The sequence below is a fragment of the Teleopsis dalmanni genome, chromosome 1, assembly GCF_002237135.1.
Source record: "Teleopsis dalmanni isolate 2A chromosome 1, ASM223713v2, whole genome shotgun sequence".
Taxonomy (NCBI): domain Eukaryota; kingdom Metazoa; phylum Arthropoda; class Insecta; order Diptera; family Diopsidae; genus Teleopsis; species Teleopsis dalmanni.
This window is the reverse complement of record NC_051846.1, coordinates 186,480,287-186,498,063: the sequence shown is the minus strand read 5'-3', so window position 1 is coordinate 186,498,063 and position 17,777 is coordinate 186,480,287.

The window sequence follows — 17,777 nt, the reverse complement described above, 5'->3', positions numbered from 1 at the left end:
TTATATATATAAATTAATATAATATTTTATTTTAATATCTTTAAATATAATAAATTGAATAATTATGAGTGTCAACTTTTTCATTCTATTGAGTTATAATTACTAACATCAACTAAATGAGTGGAAAAGTAATTAAAATGAAATTAATTATTTTTCACAAATGAACTGGCAAGGTGGTAAATTTTAGTAAATAAAATTAAAATTATTCAAGTTTAAAATACAAGAATGTTTTGCCTACGTACGAAATGTTTATACTTGTCACCGTAAATTGAAAACTGCAATTGTGGCCAAAATCTCGTATTAATTGCATCGTCAAATAAACACGTTTAAGGCGTGTATATATAATTAATTTTATTTGAAAATTCTTTTTTTTTATTGATTTTTTTATTGAGTCACCAAAATCTTTTTACAGTAGGTGAAGTATTTACTTTTGGAATCTTAAGTTGCACTGCAGTTTTTATTTATTTTAATTACTTAATTACGCAGGCTGAGATTTGTGATCAAGAAGATAAAAAAAATATCTTAATTAAATCGATAAATAATTTATTTATTCTTACGTATGATAGAATAAGATATAATCAGAAAATTCCATAAACTTATTATTCTAAACTGATACGATTAACAGTGACGGCTCTACACACCTCATACCATCCGTCTGAATTGATAAGTTCCCGGGTTGCAATAAAACTTCTCAGCATGAAACATAAAACTGAAGTAAAAATACCTTTTAGCATTGAAAATGTCGCTACTACAAAAGTTTACTGAAGCTGATGTTTACTAACATTCAAGTAGAAGCTAGGTATATTATCCATCAATAAGCTGAAGAGTAGAACAATTCAAAATATTAAGGCTGAGGCACCATAATAACAACTGGTCATCCGTAAAAACTGCAACGGAGGTCTAATCAGGTCTTCTGTTTGTATCATACCAATTAGTTCTTTGGCCAATTACTTGTCTGGCCAATTAGTTGTCTGGTCAATTAGTAGCCTGGCAATAAATGCACAATATCTAAAATCTATTGTTTTTTCTTTCTATTCTTTATTTTTTTATCAGTAAATAAAAAAAATTATATTTTTGATTCAATATTGCTTAAAGTTATAAAGTATCTTAAAATTGGAAATATAATCTCTTTTAATTTCTTTCAGACACTATGGTATATCAAAATATTTAAAAAAATTCTAAATACAATATTTAATTTAATAAATTGATATGTCTACATTAACTTAATCATAATAAAGCTTCGGGTGGTCCTGAAATTTTCATTATTTTTATCTGAATTTTTTTTTATCTTGACTTGCATTTAATATAGAAAATGTATCAAATTAATTTTTTGCGTGAAGAAAAAACTCAAGTTTACCTTGAAAGTACACAGTCAAATATGTAAACACCTGGGGTAATGAAAAAAACGCGTGTATAAAATGGGCGCGGTAAACTCTAATGACACCTATGGATATCGTTCAGTTAATAAATTTATTGGCAAAATGTTAAAATATTTAAGATTGAAATTAAAAGATATTGATCGACTTAATATTTAAGATGTGTTGAAGGTTTTAAATTTAACTTTTTTTATTTTATTGTTTAAATAGTGACAAACGGTATATAATTGAAGTTTTTTTATAGTTGTGCTTATAAATTATTTATTTAAGTTATAGAGATTATAAAAAATTTATAATCTCTGATTATATTCACTTCTTTAAAATTTTTTTTCATCAACAATTATGCTTTTTATAACCTTAAAAAACTCAATTTAAATAGTTCTCAAAATATATTTATTAAATATGTATTTCAAGAGCATATAAACCTCATTCTGGAGTATTTTCAGAAATGGAAAATAAAAATCAATAATGAAAAAACTAAGGCTTTGTTTATAACGCGTAAGTGGAGACAGAATCCGTCGAGAGTGAGAGTGGGTGATATGGTGATAAACTGGGAGGATAGCGTTAAATATCTCGTCATCACGTTGGACAAACGTTTCACATGGCTTAAACATGTTCAACTGAAAAGAATTAGCTGTTCCAAAATTCTTCATTACCTCCAACCGCTATTTAGAAAAGAAAACCTCAATGCTAAGAACAGGAAACTGATATATAACCAAATAATTTGTCCGTCACTTCTATATGGTTGTGTAGCGTTTAGCAAAGCTTCAAACACTACTATTCACCAATTAGAAATTGCACAAATTCAGGCTCTAAGAAGACTTTTCAAAGTTCCTTGGTGCATTAGGACGAATGACATCCTTAGGGACCTCAAGATTGATCCCATCAAAAAATACATAAAGGATAGAGCCTTGAAATTATTTGCGAAATCTGACAGACTTACTAACACCGCATTATCAAATCTCAGAATGGTTACAGGCTCCTCGGGGAGGTATGCAGATCTGAGGTCAATTATTACTTAGTCTGATGATGAGATAAATAATAATCCAGTCAAGGCACAAAGAGGGGTTTTAAAGAAACCTCGCAGTTAATATAGAGTAAAAGTGCTCAGGTGCACTGACTCAACTTTCCTCAACATAATAATAATAATATTTCAAAGTTAATTATTAGGTTAAGCATTATTCATCTATCTCATGAGTTAATTTTAGATGTATATGTGACATAATTCCTTGAAATAGACATGAGTTTTTTATATATACTTCACTATACTTAAGATATACTTTATTGGAGTCGTTTGTGCCATAACATGCCACTTGTATTTTTAATCTACTTCGCGAATGTGAATATTGGATGAAAAAAGAGAAATCGCAAATGCTAGGAGGGATCTTGTTTGATTATAGCGTCATTATTATGAAAGGGTAAAATGCGAGAAATAAGTGCCAACACATCACTAAAGCAAAGTAGCAAAGTCCTCTAAAGAAAAACTGAAGTATCTGTGAGACTAGGCATATTGTTCTGCTTTAGATTAATTCCCTAGCCCAGTTAAAAAAAATTATGATTGTTTAAATTATAATTGTTGAATACCAGGCACGGTATGGAATCGAAAATGACATGAGGATAAAGAATGGAACAAGGACTAATCGTAGAAAATGGGGTGACTGTTAGCGCAAAGATCTCTAAAGATGAATTCTAGCAAGCGTGAAGTAAATTCAAAAAACAGAAGAATGGAAAGAAGTGTGAAACACGCTTCGGTTCTAAACTATATAGCTATGATGATAACGATGTATTTGTATGTGTAACACTTTAGATTGGATATATTAATGATCATATATAGACACTATCTACATTATGTAAAAAGATCTGAGATATGTTTAATGTGTATTCATAGATTCATACCAAAATTAATTGTTCTATGCATAATGATAAATTTTTTATTTGGGTATCAGTATTAAGAAACAAGAAATTTGTTATTCTCTTCAGATAAGTCATTGACATTGCATCACTTGAAAGCTGACATTCGCAGAATTATTGCCTATATATAGGCGCATATAACACTTTTCTTTATTGTCTATAAAGAAATTGAAAAGTAGACTAACAGTTTGCGTACCATTTGGGCAATCTGCGGTGCACAAATGGCTGATATCATTACAGATATTATTGCCATTATTTTTTCAAGAAAGTCAAACCAAAGTTTTGGGGTCTAAAGCCACAATTTATACTAAGTATATATATACTAAGTAATTCATTTCAATTCAAGGCCCTACGCTCCAATGGGAGACAGAGGAATTGATGATGATGATTCATTTCAATTATCAGAAAGAAATGCATCATGTTCCAATATGAAATTGATTATCCGCAAACTTATGAAATATCCGGAGTAATTCGTTTGTTCTTAAGAAAATCTAAATTCTTTTTTTTTCTACGAATGACCGTCTTAATGAAATTGTTAACACATGTTGAATTCGCTATGTGAGTTATATTTCAAAAAGTGCTTTGAATGCTGTCAATATGCATAGCTATTTTAGTCCGAGTTTTCGAATAAATCAGCACCTAACTGTCAGTGATAAATGGAATCGAAACGAACTTATGTCTTTTACTCGCTAAACACTAAAGCACATATTGCTCTCTAGTAATGCTGAACTTTTAAATTTCCTATGGCAGGTACCACTAAGTTATGTTCATCGAATTTCCTGTGCACAAAAGTGGTAGTTGCCAAAAAAACTCACATTTCCCATAGATTTCGAACAGTGCTTATTTTAGGCCTCTCCCTGCTCTGAATTTAATGTGTAATTTTTTCATTATTTATTTATTTTTGTTTTGAAAGTTCCTAAAGTTCAACCTCGTTTACGCTTTTACAGTTGTTGTTGTTGTATCTTTTTCCGAAATATTTTGCCTCATACATATTTATGATATTCCAGTGAACTGCTGCAACCCAAATTTTAATAGCAAAAAGGCAAAAACTATTTTATATGCCTGCCTCGACTGTTGTTATTGTCATGAGGTTTAATGTATCTTTACTGTGTCATGAGTGCAATTTTGGTGCAGTGCCTACGACCATTTGGTTTTGTAACCCAGAGCTGCGTTGTCATGGGAGCAATTTTGATAGTAAATAGTAGGCTATGAAAATATTGGAATTCTGTTAACTTTAATTTGCATTATTGGGCTTTTTGTTGTTGTCATAAAATTTAAGTGATTTTGAATTTATTATAAATATTTTAAATAATTTAAGTTTTCTTATAAAATTTAGTGTGAAAAAGTGAGAAAACCATTGCCCATTGTAAATTTATATTCTAGCCACGCATATATAATTTAACATAAATTTAATTAAACATTTCGAAAGGAACAAAAATTTATAATCCTAAATAATCAAAATGCAAACAAAACAAAAACAAAAATAAAAACAAAAGTTAAATAAACGGAAAAAATTTTTGGCCATAAAAACTGCTCCAATAAACTAAATCCATTAAAATTTCTGTCGACTTAAGTCGAGCAACGCTTGTGCTTGTCACCTCTGGCAGAAATGTTGCCAAACCATTTAAAATTGATTGCTGTGATTAAATACAATTTGGCCAATGAAGGCATTTGTTATGTCAAAAAATCTCTGAGGTATCACAGCTCTCAAATGTGTCCAATTACTTGAGTCTGCGTCCGTTGGAATGGGTGCTACGCACAGAAGTGCCTACCAGCAATTTTAAATTGTCGACATAACGCACATCTGAAATGCGTTAAAATGTAAATGTGAATATGCAATTACCTCTTGATTACAACATGATTTATGGCTGTTCAATAAAACAAATTAGTAATTATGCTTAATTTATCCTATGTTGTTTTTAAGAAGTAATGAAACTAATTATATTTCTGCTCCAAATAATGTCTTAACAAAATAGTTTACTTACACAATACGTGTCCATATTGTGTTAAAATATGTCAGTTGGTTCTGTACTGCATGGCGCCTATATTTATGGTATTTCAATTTAAAATACATTTTTAAGATATAGTGGCATTGGTTACTTGGCCCCCTTGCTTTTAGCGAAATCTTAGCAGACGCAATTTGCTTATTTTACTAATCAGAGTCAGTTTTATTAATTATATATAGTTTTATTTATTTATTTATATATAATATGAAGATTATTAGTGCGGTAGAAACTGACCCCTGTCGACTTTGTCATGAATAGAAGGAAACATCAGAACATATTCTATGCAACTGCCCAACGGCGGCAAGACGTAGACTCGACTACCTTGGAAGCGCGATCTTAGTTCCAAATCAAATAGGTAAAATTAAGCCTACAGCAATTACAAGATTTATAAATAGTCTAGAATTGTTTTAGTTAGACCTTTAGGCACACAATAGATCTTTTAGGTCGGGGTGCATTCATAGCCTATTATTTAATAATAATAATTTATATATAATGCATATTATATGCATATTATAGCAATAGTATGTATATTAAAGAGGATAGAGCTATAGCAGCGAGGTATTAACGTACTAAATTTACATTATACATTGATTATAAATTATAATAACATTATAAATATGAAAATAATTTATAATAACAAATAATAATTTGTTTTTTTAATGTTTTCCCCTATGAGTTTCGATATTAAAATATCACGGATACTATTGTGTCTATGATGGGAGAAGTGAGGACAAATGACAAGGATATAAATAATTGACGTAGAAGGCTCTGTGTTACAAAACTGACATCTGGATGAAAGAGAATTGTCAAAAGAATGTCTGTGTGTAAGGTGATTACGTTCGAGACGTGGGAGAGCCACACATGTGGTGTTAGAATGCCATGCGCTTATGCACAAACGGAATAGACTCCTAGGAATGTATACCGTTACGGAAATGGCAATAAAACTCTGTAAAGTGGGTTCTATACTACTTTTTGTTGATGCAACAAGGCTTAGAAACCTACTCCCAACCCAGAAAGGGCCACAATAGTCTCGATAATTGCAGTGCCACAACCCTTAACTATAATAATTACATATAACATTATGACGGGAAATAAGAACGAATTTACTTGTGGTACTTAACTTAAGAAATAGAGAGCATTAGCAGTAACATTAACTATTACAAATTTTATTAGAAAATTTTGTATTACTATAGATACATCAAATAGTAAACGAAACAAGGTGAAAACTGTTTTAAGGATCAACAAAAAAGTGTAAATTAGTAGAAATCTGCAATGAAGAATTAATGATAGGACAAAATAAAATTAAATATCTTCCGCAAAAATGGGTATAGGTGATGATGATTTCCTGAAAATCTGTTCTGAAAATCAGAAAATGGAAGAACCTATGCTACACATATATTTTGCTGCGACTTGTTAAAAAACTAATTAAAGTTCAGGAATTTGAAGACGCGAACACAATAATAATAATAATAATCTATAGTGTCTTATATATTAGACTATGCAGAAGATTTTCTTGCAATTCATTATTGATAATAAATATAAAGATATGTGTTTAACTATCACTCTTATTGGAACACAAGGCGGTAAAAGGGAAGGGCGGATTTTTACCGTTTCTCGGGTTCAAAAAAAATGATATTATCCGGCTAATCTGCCACTTTAACGCGAAGCATAGCTCGGTAGATTTTCTAATTGAATCCGTTGACTTTTGTTTTGATTCATGCGCCATCACCACAACGCACTATACACCAAGCTAGCGTATATATACTGAACTTTCAGCACTCTTCTTTCGAAAGCCCACTGGGGTTGGGTAGGCAATCTTGGACAAAGTTACTAGGCTTAGCAGGGTCACCAGGTGCAGGTGGAGGCTGTAAATTTGAAAAACAAAGTCTAATGGCCTTATCAGCAATTCATAGTTGCTTCGCAATCACTTCCATATTTGATCCCTTAGTGCATATATGTATGTATATAAATGTTGCTATATAGAAATGTGTTCTCTCTACTGGCTAACAGATTTTATCTATCTCATTTGTTTAAGTAATTAAAATTGTTTTTAGAAAACAATAGTATTCATTTAGATAAATATGCAAAATAATCAAAAATCAATAGAATTCATTTTGTACTTGCATTGTCTGTAATTCAATGTCCTCGAATATAATTTTAAATCTCTTTGTACGGACGAAGCTCTATTGTTGGCGGAATAACTACGAGTCATAATTACTTTTAAACGATTTCGTATCGAAGTTAATGGTACCTTGAAGTTCAGTTTCAATGCAAAATGTTAAAACTCTTAAATGTGAGTAAATAAAGTAAATAATTAAATTGTATTTCATGACTATTGATTGATTCGTGGAATCGTTACGCCCCCTCTTCGATTAACTCTATTTGGATTTTAATCTTGTAGATACTTAATTTGTATGTTGCATGCAATATTCATTGTTGTTTGCAATTTGCAATGCGTTGCTGTTAGCTTAAATTCATTTTCAATTGCCTCACTTAAATTATTGTGGCAATTATTGTTGCACATTTGCCAGCAATGAAACAAGTAGGCATTCTGTTGCTGTTGTTACTGGTGATGTTGTCGATAACGTTGCTATTACAATGGCTGTGCTTGTTGTCATGGTGCTGTTGATGTTTATCTGTTGTCTGTTGTTTGTTGTTTGTTGTTTGTTGTTTGCTCTTTACTGGTGCATATTTTATATTGTTTTATTGCATTTTATTTTATTCTAGATAACCATAGAGGTGTGGTTTTATTTTCTGATTTAGGTACCCGTAATATCACAATGATACGCTTCAATAAAATTTTATTCGAACATTTTTGTGGCAAGTTTTCTCAATTGTTGGCAATTTTTGGAGATTATGGTCGTTGGGAATTGTGATTATTCAGGTGCTTTTGTTATTTATTGGTTGCTGTAATTTCAGTTAAAAATTCTATAGCAAAAAAGGAATTAAAATAAAATTTAAAGTTAAAACGGAAGAAGAGCTGTAGGCATTCAATAGAAAAGAAATTGGAATGAAATCTGTGAAAATCTCATATTTCCGTACAATTTAAATGTTCTTTTGCAGAATTTGATTTCTTACAAATGTCGATAAAATATTATTTATTGCTAAAAATGTTTATTCAATACTAAGTTCATGAATTTTAAGGTGGTTTTCATAATAAATTTGGATTTAATTTTTTGTTTTAGACAATTTTTTAGGTAATTGCTTTAGAGAATTTTTTAGTGGTTTGAAAAGATAAATTGATAAAGCAAAATTATTTTATGGACTCAACTTGTGGTGAATCAGTTTAATTTGATTTACGCATGTATACAATATATATATGTTTATTAGATCATCTTCATTACCATCTTCATCTTCAACTAATATTCTATTTAAACAGCAGAAGTAATCGAACTTTTGATTTTTGATTATTATTTAGCTCATTGTTATTTAGCATCATCCTTTCTTCATACAGAAAAACTAATACGTCGATTTAAACGAATTAAGTCATTTAATTTGTTATCCTAAAATACATTATGCATTATAAGTAAAATATTTTATTATAGATATTTTATTTAGTTTAATGTCGACTATTTTGAGTCCCGCCATATCAATATTGCTAATTAGTTTAAGTAGACTAGATGCAATTTCAATAAAATCAAAAAAAATTTAGCTCATTCGGTTTGATTTCAACTATATTAAAGCAACACACAATTGGGAAATGAAAATGTATCTGAGGGTCAGCCATTTCAAACAGTAGACAAACATTTTTAAAAATTATCACTCTCTTCATATAGAAGATGTGGAAAAAACATATAATAGATATTTTTTAATGCAGTGCAGGAGACGCTACCATTTTTATGTATCCAAAACATCTCTGATCAATTCGGAAGATAAATATACTTAACTAAGTGTATTTGTCAGAGTTTATATTATATTATAGCACAAACCAATCCCTACTTACTTAATTGGCCATTATAGACGTGGGTCGTCCTTGGTCGTTTCAAATTGCCTCCGTCAGTCAGCCGGAATAGTTGCTTTCTAACGCCAGTTGGTAGTACCGAGAGCCCCCAAATCGTTGGTTACCTGGTCCTTCCACCAAAGAAGCGGACGTGCTCTACCGCGTTTTCCACCTACGGGTACCAAATCAAATACCTTTCTAGCCGGAGCACTTTATTTTATTCTTTCATTCGCACGACATGACCAAGCCAGCGTAGCCGCTGAATTTTTATCCCTCAGTATTATAAAAATGAGACATGCCAAGTATTTAGATATCTCAGCTTATACCTTGCTGTACTGTTTCGCATGTCATGTATTTGGTATATTGGTTGAGATACGCTTAAATCAAAGAAGCATTTAAGTTAATTGAGAAAATCATTTAACTATCTTTGCTTGATTTTTATAAAAAATTAAAAATATTCAGTAAATTTAGTAATAACCATTTGTACTAATGAAGCGATACTAATTTCTTTAAGAAGTTTCTGACTTCTTTGTTTTATTAGATATACAAAAATAATATTTTATTTAAAGTTGATAGAACAAGGTACATATTTACCTAAATTACCAAGTAAATATTATTATTACAAACAAAAAGATATTGTTTTGTAATAACAATAATTAATTTGTTATAACATACATATTAATAACAATAAATAACTAATAATTTAATATAAAATTATCACTTCAATAAATACTAAATACAGCATTCCCAATATTAGTTTTGTCTAATTGAATGATTGCTGCATACAAAATGTATCTTTAATTGGAATTTGGTTTTATTAATATTACGAATCACAAAATTCAAAATAATTTTCTTTAAATAAATACTAAATATCATATTGGCTTCTTGAATTAATAATGCAACGAAGTTCCCAATAGAATTTATACCAAACTTATTCATACTACAAATATTTCTACCTTGCTCTATACCTTGTTGATATAATATAATTTAAAGGTTAAAGCTATTCAATATAACACTAAAATAGAACATGTATTATCGTATATCTTGTTTATATATACATATATATATATATATGAGTATATAAATTTTCTGCAAATGTTGACTTAACCGCAATAAATGCATTTAAGCCTGAAGTTGCAATTACTTAGTCATGTTTCATTGCGCAGATATGCTACTGATGCAGTTTGATGCAATTAACTTGTATATTGTTTGCTTTGATAATATCTGAGATTATTTGTTAAATAAAGACTAATATAAAGATAAGATTAAATTTTCCTTCATTTCAATAACGTAGTCAGGCTTTTGTACAGTTGACAGGGGGTTGCCCTAAATTTTTGATGCAATTTTATATGAAACTCGCTTATAGTGTATAAACATATTAAGGAACTCAGAAGATAACACTCAAAGCACTTTTACTGAGCACTTTTTTTTATATATTTATAGGTTTACTATTTTAGTAATGTCGGGATAAATATTTTATATATTTATAAAGCTTTTAATTTTAAGTTATTTAACAACTTTTTGTTGAATAGAATTATAAAAATTAGAATAGAATTTGAAAATAAGATTATGAAGCTATATCCAGAAACACCCTTTTGTCTATGGCTATGTTTTATGAAATTTTCATTTATTACCTTAATGCCTACGTAATATTAAATTTTGGTTTTATATTGGTTTAAATTGGTTTTCATCTTAAGCAAAACTAATCAATAAGTAATGAAACGTTTAATGCAAATTTAAGTACAAGTTTAAGGATATTGTACAACATAGCAATGTTTTGTAGTTTTATTATGATGAATACAAATTTAATCATTTATCATTTTTATTAAATCTTGAAAATTCAATATCTATGAAAATAAATGTACACTTAACACTTGCTTTATAACTTGAAGGGGAAATCTCAGAAGAAGCTCAAGATCATTCTTTAAGACGTTTTAAGAGACGTTACACCAAAACTACGGTGACAAATGTTTATACTATCTAATGGAGACTACCTTAAATATAAAGTTTTTATAACAAGTTGTAGAACATTGAAGGACCCTATAAGGTCGCATCAGATCCCATCAATTATATTATGTATATTCTTGATCAGCTCGAAAAGTTGAGTTCATTATCAAACATACATTATATAGGTGAGTACACATACTTTTTGAGAGTGTGCCTTTTCATTTGACGGATTATTCGAAATCGGATCGATATATCCTATAACTGCTATACAAACTGAAAAAGCCGATATAAGCTTTCTCCACTTCAGTAGAAGCATTTGTTTAAGGAAATAAATATATTAACAAAATTTTATGTATACCAATTCAGATGTAGATATAGCTAACAGCCATACGAACTGTCTATTCAGACACATGTTTTTGTTCAAAAAGCTTTTTGTCTTATATAAAAGAGTTCGTATGTTTTTTCTATATATATGTTTATAAGTATATGTATATATTTCTAATTTGGAGCTTAAGTATAATTTATGCAATCTGTGTAATAAAAATGGGGTACATCGGTTTATATATATTTCGTATGTATATAAAAAGGTAATACTTAACCGGTTTTACTTTAATATATTCGCTTTTTATTTGAAGTTAAGGTATTTGTTATTGAAAAAAATATTCATGATAAATTTAAAAACGATCGGTTTAGATTTGGATACTGTCTTAATAATGGATTAGTTCAGATTGATCTTATTCTATGATATGTATACTGCCACCGTTTCCATAAGCTACTCCAACTTTGATTGTTAACGAAATATTAGCGTGAACCAAAAATTTATAGCAGTAGGAATTAGTATTATTTTATTCTCTATACTATATTAAATGCATTTAAATAGTATTATATATATATTATACATTAACATATTTATGAATTATCATAAGATACCAATATAGATTGACAATTTTGTGTGAAAGGTTTGTTAGCTTCGGATAAGCCAAAGCTAACATCATCACTTATTTTTTGTTTTTAAATACATAGATACATATAATATATATTATTCATGAGCAACATTTTTCTTAAAACTATTAATCATTATTTCACTATGTATGGTAACTTTTTTCAACATCTTCCTGTGAAAACGAAAAATCCTTTCGGGATATTGAAATCAAGTAAAAAAGTGCTGTGAGTAAGCAATTCGTGAAAAATTGCACTTAACATTAATGACATCAATTCTCAGTTTTCCATACTGTGCGGTATCTTTGCAGATACAAATCGCCAAAAAAAAAATTAGACAAAGTAGACGAACGCCAACTGTGGTATATGCAAATATTTCACTGCACTTATCTAAAACGCTCACGGAGCTATGAACTTACCTGAGTGCAACATATCCTTTGCAGTTGCCTAATTTGCATATGAACTTTTTTTGAAACTTGGCTAGCGGTAGATATATAAGAAAAAGGAGTAAAAATCTAGTGCTCTCGTAAGTGGAATAAACGTGGGCATATTGCCAAATTCAGTTTTGTGAACATTTCTTGGCAAAACCGAAAATTTGCCAAATTTATGTGGCACAAAGTAATTTTTGATTTTTTTTTTGTCATTTTTTTTGCCTAGGCTTTAGATTTAAGTTTCATTTTATGGGTCTATGCGCTTCTAATAATTTTTGTTATATTTTATTTTTATTTGATTTTGATTGCATAGATTTTTGGCTATTTTTTCAAACTACTACTCAGCACCACTTGAAATATAATAAAATATGTTGTTTGTTATTGTCTGTGAGTTCATGTACTTATTTTTAAAGTAAATTTGTAATATTTTTTTATACGTTTCTACTTTCTTAAATTGTTTTTCTTTTTATATACAATTTAATATTTTTAATTCATTTTAAGTGGTTTTTTGCTACCTTGTCTCCTATATTTTGAGCTGCGTCATAGTTTCGGGCAATTTAACTTAAAAGCTGAAAGCATTCCGTATTTATCCGGCGCAACAACGAGATGTGGTTTCTATTTATTGGTACCGAAGGAAGGAATGAAGGAACTTTAGAGTAGTGAGAAGTAGAAATATTGCAATTGCTCTCTCAACTTGTTGTGGTTAATATTAACAAGGTGCTTCTAAAGGTTAATGAAGTCGATCTTTAAGCACGCGCTTACCTTAAGTATCTATAAATAAAAAGGATTTTTTACTGTATGTTAGTGTGAAAGTAGTGTTAATAGCAGCAATAATAAAACATGAGTAAGCTTATTTTTGTTTTTTTTTTTTTTCATTATAGTAAAATACTTTATAACTACAAAAATAAATTGATAATATACGTATTAGTGACTCAAAACCACTGTTAAGTATGCTTGAGTGCGTTATTTTCATAAGCCATTAAGATGAAGTCATTAAGAGCATTTAACGTCATTTGAGGCAAAACAATTTTAGGATTCATGGCTGCATCAGCCCACATTGTAGTATGTGAGACATAGTGAACATTTTAAATTTATGTGACAAACCATAGACTGGCCCACTTTTTGCTGAAATTTAATGCAGGAAATTTACATGTGAAACAAGTGTTTTAAGTGCTGCTGTTTCTGTGTAAATTTTTTAAATTTTATTAAACGAAATGCAACGAAATCTGCCTACTTTCAATAGTAAAATGGGTGCGTTTATTTTGAAGTAAAATTTATTTTTAACATCATTAAAATACATTTAAACACTTAAATTCATTAATGAAACAAAATCATTAATTCACTAATAAACACTCTACTCTACGCATGTTCAAAAGCCACCTTCAAGCAATTTTGTGTTAATATTTTTTTTCTATTTTTGCAACTCATTTGCCGTTAACACAAAATTCAATTTTTATAACAAATTTATATAAAGATACTTTCGATGTACTTATATTATATACTTATGTTCCGTAAAAATAAATTTCGTTAACCTTGGATAACATAATCAATGGCGTCTAAATACAATACTTCTTTACAGTTATGCGTTCCATAGATGTTGGGGGTCTTTCCAACCTTCCGTTTTGGCACTTAATAATATGCTTTGTTGTTAAATAATGCAAAAAAAGTGAAAGCACATAAAATCCCGAAAAAAAGAGCAAGGACAATATTTATGCGTTTGCCATAACCAAAGAAATAAAATGGTTGTTATTCGCAGAAAGAAATAATAGTACAGACAATAAAGTGGGTGCGGATATTATGTGGATGGGTGTGTTAAGCTCTTATTTTTTCATAGATAAATTAAATGCTTGAAAAAAGCAGAAAAATGCTACTCAAAACAAAAGTTTAAAATGTTCGTGGAAATAAATTCAAAATTTACATTCGTTGCAAGTTGTTTTCCCAAATTTTCTGCTAACACAATTTTAAGTGACCATCACATTTCCTAATTATTAACTAAAGTTTTATCGCCTTGTAGTTTTTAGTTAGATTTTGTTTTTTAGTTGATTACGATAACACACAATAAGGTCAACAGATCAATTTAATATTGCCATGGCTTGAGAATCAAATCAAAGCCATGAAACTTTTATTTTGCATAAATCCATTCATTTTCTGATTATAAGATTATATGTTAACATAATTTAAAGTACGAAGGCAGTGTGAAAAATTATTGATTGATTTGACATTTTGATAGTATTGTTACAACCTCTATAAAAAGAATGACGCAAAACTAAAGTAGCAAACTTAAGTAAACATATAGTAACTAAAACTACGATATATATATATATGCTCGGATAGCAGACGCAATATGGTCATATCATCCGAGGTCCAAAATATGAATTACTGCAACTGATTGCAGAAGGCGGATCCAGGAACGGCTGGGTCTACGTCCCAGAGCCACTCGTCAAAGATGACTAAGCACCGTTCAACACCACCCAAAGGGATTTCACGAGCAGATTCTAGCGGGTTACAACAACAACAACATTGTAGAAGACAGAATCGAAGGCAAACGCGGCATAGGAAGAAAACAAATGTTTTGGTTAAGAATCATCCGACACTGGGTTAAGAACGATTGGAGACTTGGTACATACTGCTAGAGACCGAGAGAACTTCAAAAACATTATTTCTAACATATTGTAATTTATATGATCATATAACATTCAATTTTTGAATAAACAATTAAAGAAGAATAATCAGACGCACGTTGAAATCAATGTATAACATCGGTGTTACTAAAATCAAAGGTTATTTAGTTTCTTCTTCTTCTTTGCTTTATCAAATGTGAGTTAGTGTCTAAAGCACTTTTATTCAATAGTGTCTGTGATCATTTAGTTCAGTAATGAACGTATGTATTTGTTTCTGCGGCCTCTCCAATCTGGGCTATACAGCCCAGTGACTGGTCTGTTCGACAAAAATAAAAATACGGTTAACATATAATGTTAAATTTAATTTTAATAATTTAATTTCATTTATTTGGTATACCATAAAAATAAAAAAATGTAATTTTACCATTACTCCAAGAGAAATTTTCGTAATTGTAGTAGATTAAAAACATATCGCGGGCTGCACAAACATTAGCTGCATGCCGCGTATGATCCGTCGGCCGTACTTTGGACAGCCCTGATTTAGATAATCCACTTTAATAAGAGCTCCATTAAATTCTGATAATAAGTTATGCAGATGGTTTTACAGAAGTATGCTTTAAAGCATTTACTAAATATCTTTAAAAATAAAGGTTCGCTAATACCAAGCAAGAATCAACAATTCTTATATCTATTTGTGTAATGAAGACTAAATATAGTATGTGCGATATTCGAAGATGTTTTTATCATGTATATATAATATATTATTATATATATAATATATTATTATATATATAATATATTATTATATATATAATATATTATTATATAAATTCTATGTTATTGTATTTGTTATTGTTATATGTTATTGTATATATTATATATTATTACAATTGATATATGTTAACTATAGTCGGTAAATAAGTAAACCTTTATTTACAAAATTACATTGCGGATACATAAAGAAAATAAACAATAATAAACAATAAAAATAAACTTAACTTAATGATATACCATTTTCATATTACAAGTATTAATAATATAAAAATGTTTTTTATAGTTCCTGACATTATTTACTATTTTAATAATCATTTGACTTTTTCATATAACTACGTGTATAAATAGTTTATATTATGATCTGTGGAATATTTAAAAATTTCAAATCACACATTTTTATTGATTTACTTAATATATTTTTCATATATATATATATATATCAAGTAAGCATCCGATGCTGTTCGAACATGGATATATTTGCAAATACCTGTACCGCTCGAGAAAGGTGAATCTACTCGACTGCATTTATGGCGACGGAGACTGTGACGACACAAAGCACACCTTCTTTTATTCTAATAGGTAGCTCACATTTAGTGAAAAGATAATAGCCCAAATTGGACCAATAAATCTCGAAAGTATTGTGCAAAATATGAGAGCGAACCCAGAGAACTGGCGAACGATGGAGTTATGTGTGATTCACGTCCTCAAAGCTAAGAAATTAGATCCAGAAAAGAGAGCAGAAACTTGACTAATAAATAGTGCATACACCAAAAAAATGCGATGAAAAAGTGAAGATCTCGGCGCAGATTGAAAATCGCAAAAGCTTGGTTTGGAATGCCAACAAAAAAAAAGAACGTCGAAGTAATTCGAAAGCGGTTCCGAAGGGGGAATAAGTTTCGTTGAAGAGTAAGGGTTTTAGTCCGTATACTACATCTTAATGTTAGTGAGCCGGTCGTACCATTCCAACAACGTTTGGAAAAATAAATGCTGTTGGTTAATTATAAAAGTAATTATTCCTGAATTTACGGCTTAAACAATTTTTAAAATTATCTTTTAAAGACGATATTTATTATTTAATTCAGTAAAGAAGTTTTTTATGAGAATATAGTAATAAAATTTATTTCAATTCAATATTTAAATGACTTTAAATCATTATGCATTTTATAGCTCATTTATTTTAAGAACATTAAAATGTGATTAAATGGAATATTGGGGTAATATATTATTTATAGAGAAAAAGTAATGAAAAAAAAAGAAATTAAATTTGATGTTTAAGGAATTGTTATACCCATTCCTAACAAAAATTTTATTTTAAAAAATTGATAATACATTCCTACTCATAAAGAATTTTTTATATAAAGTCTATATTTTTCATAGACACTACGGTAAAGATAATTAATTTAATTTAATTTTAAGCTTCTCCATATCACAAGCATGTATTTTAATTTTTTCTTTAAAATTAAAATTTATTTTAATTTTAATATTTTTATTGAATTGTAAATGTGTGAATTCATTTCAGTGAAATGCATTACACAAAAGTAATGTAAAGGTATTAAAAATAATAAGTTTTTACACATTAACTTATTTCCTTTGAAATATTTAAACAATTTGGCGCGAATCGGAAAATTAACATGAAGTCAAGTCCATTAAAAATAAGTGTTGAACCTAAGTTGAGTAGGAGTTAAATTCGTAATAGCCTCAGTTAAATGTATGAAAAAATGTTTCTTTTTTTTTGCTTTAATTTAAAAGGTGGGAAAACTGTTAAAATATTTAACAAAATTTATACTTTAAAAAATTATTTTAAAATTAAATGTTTCATGCACGAGTTCTCT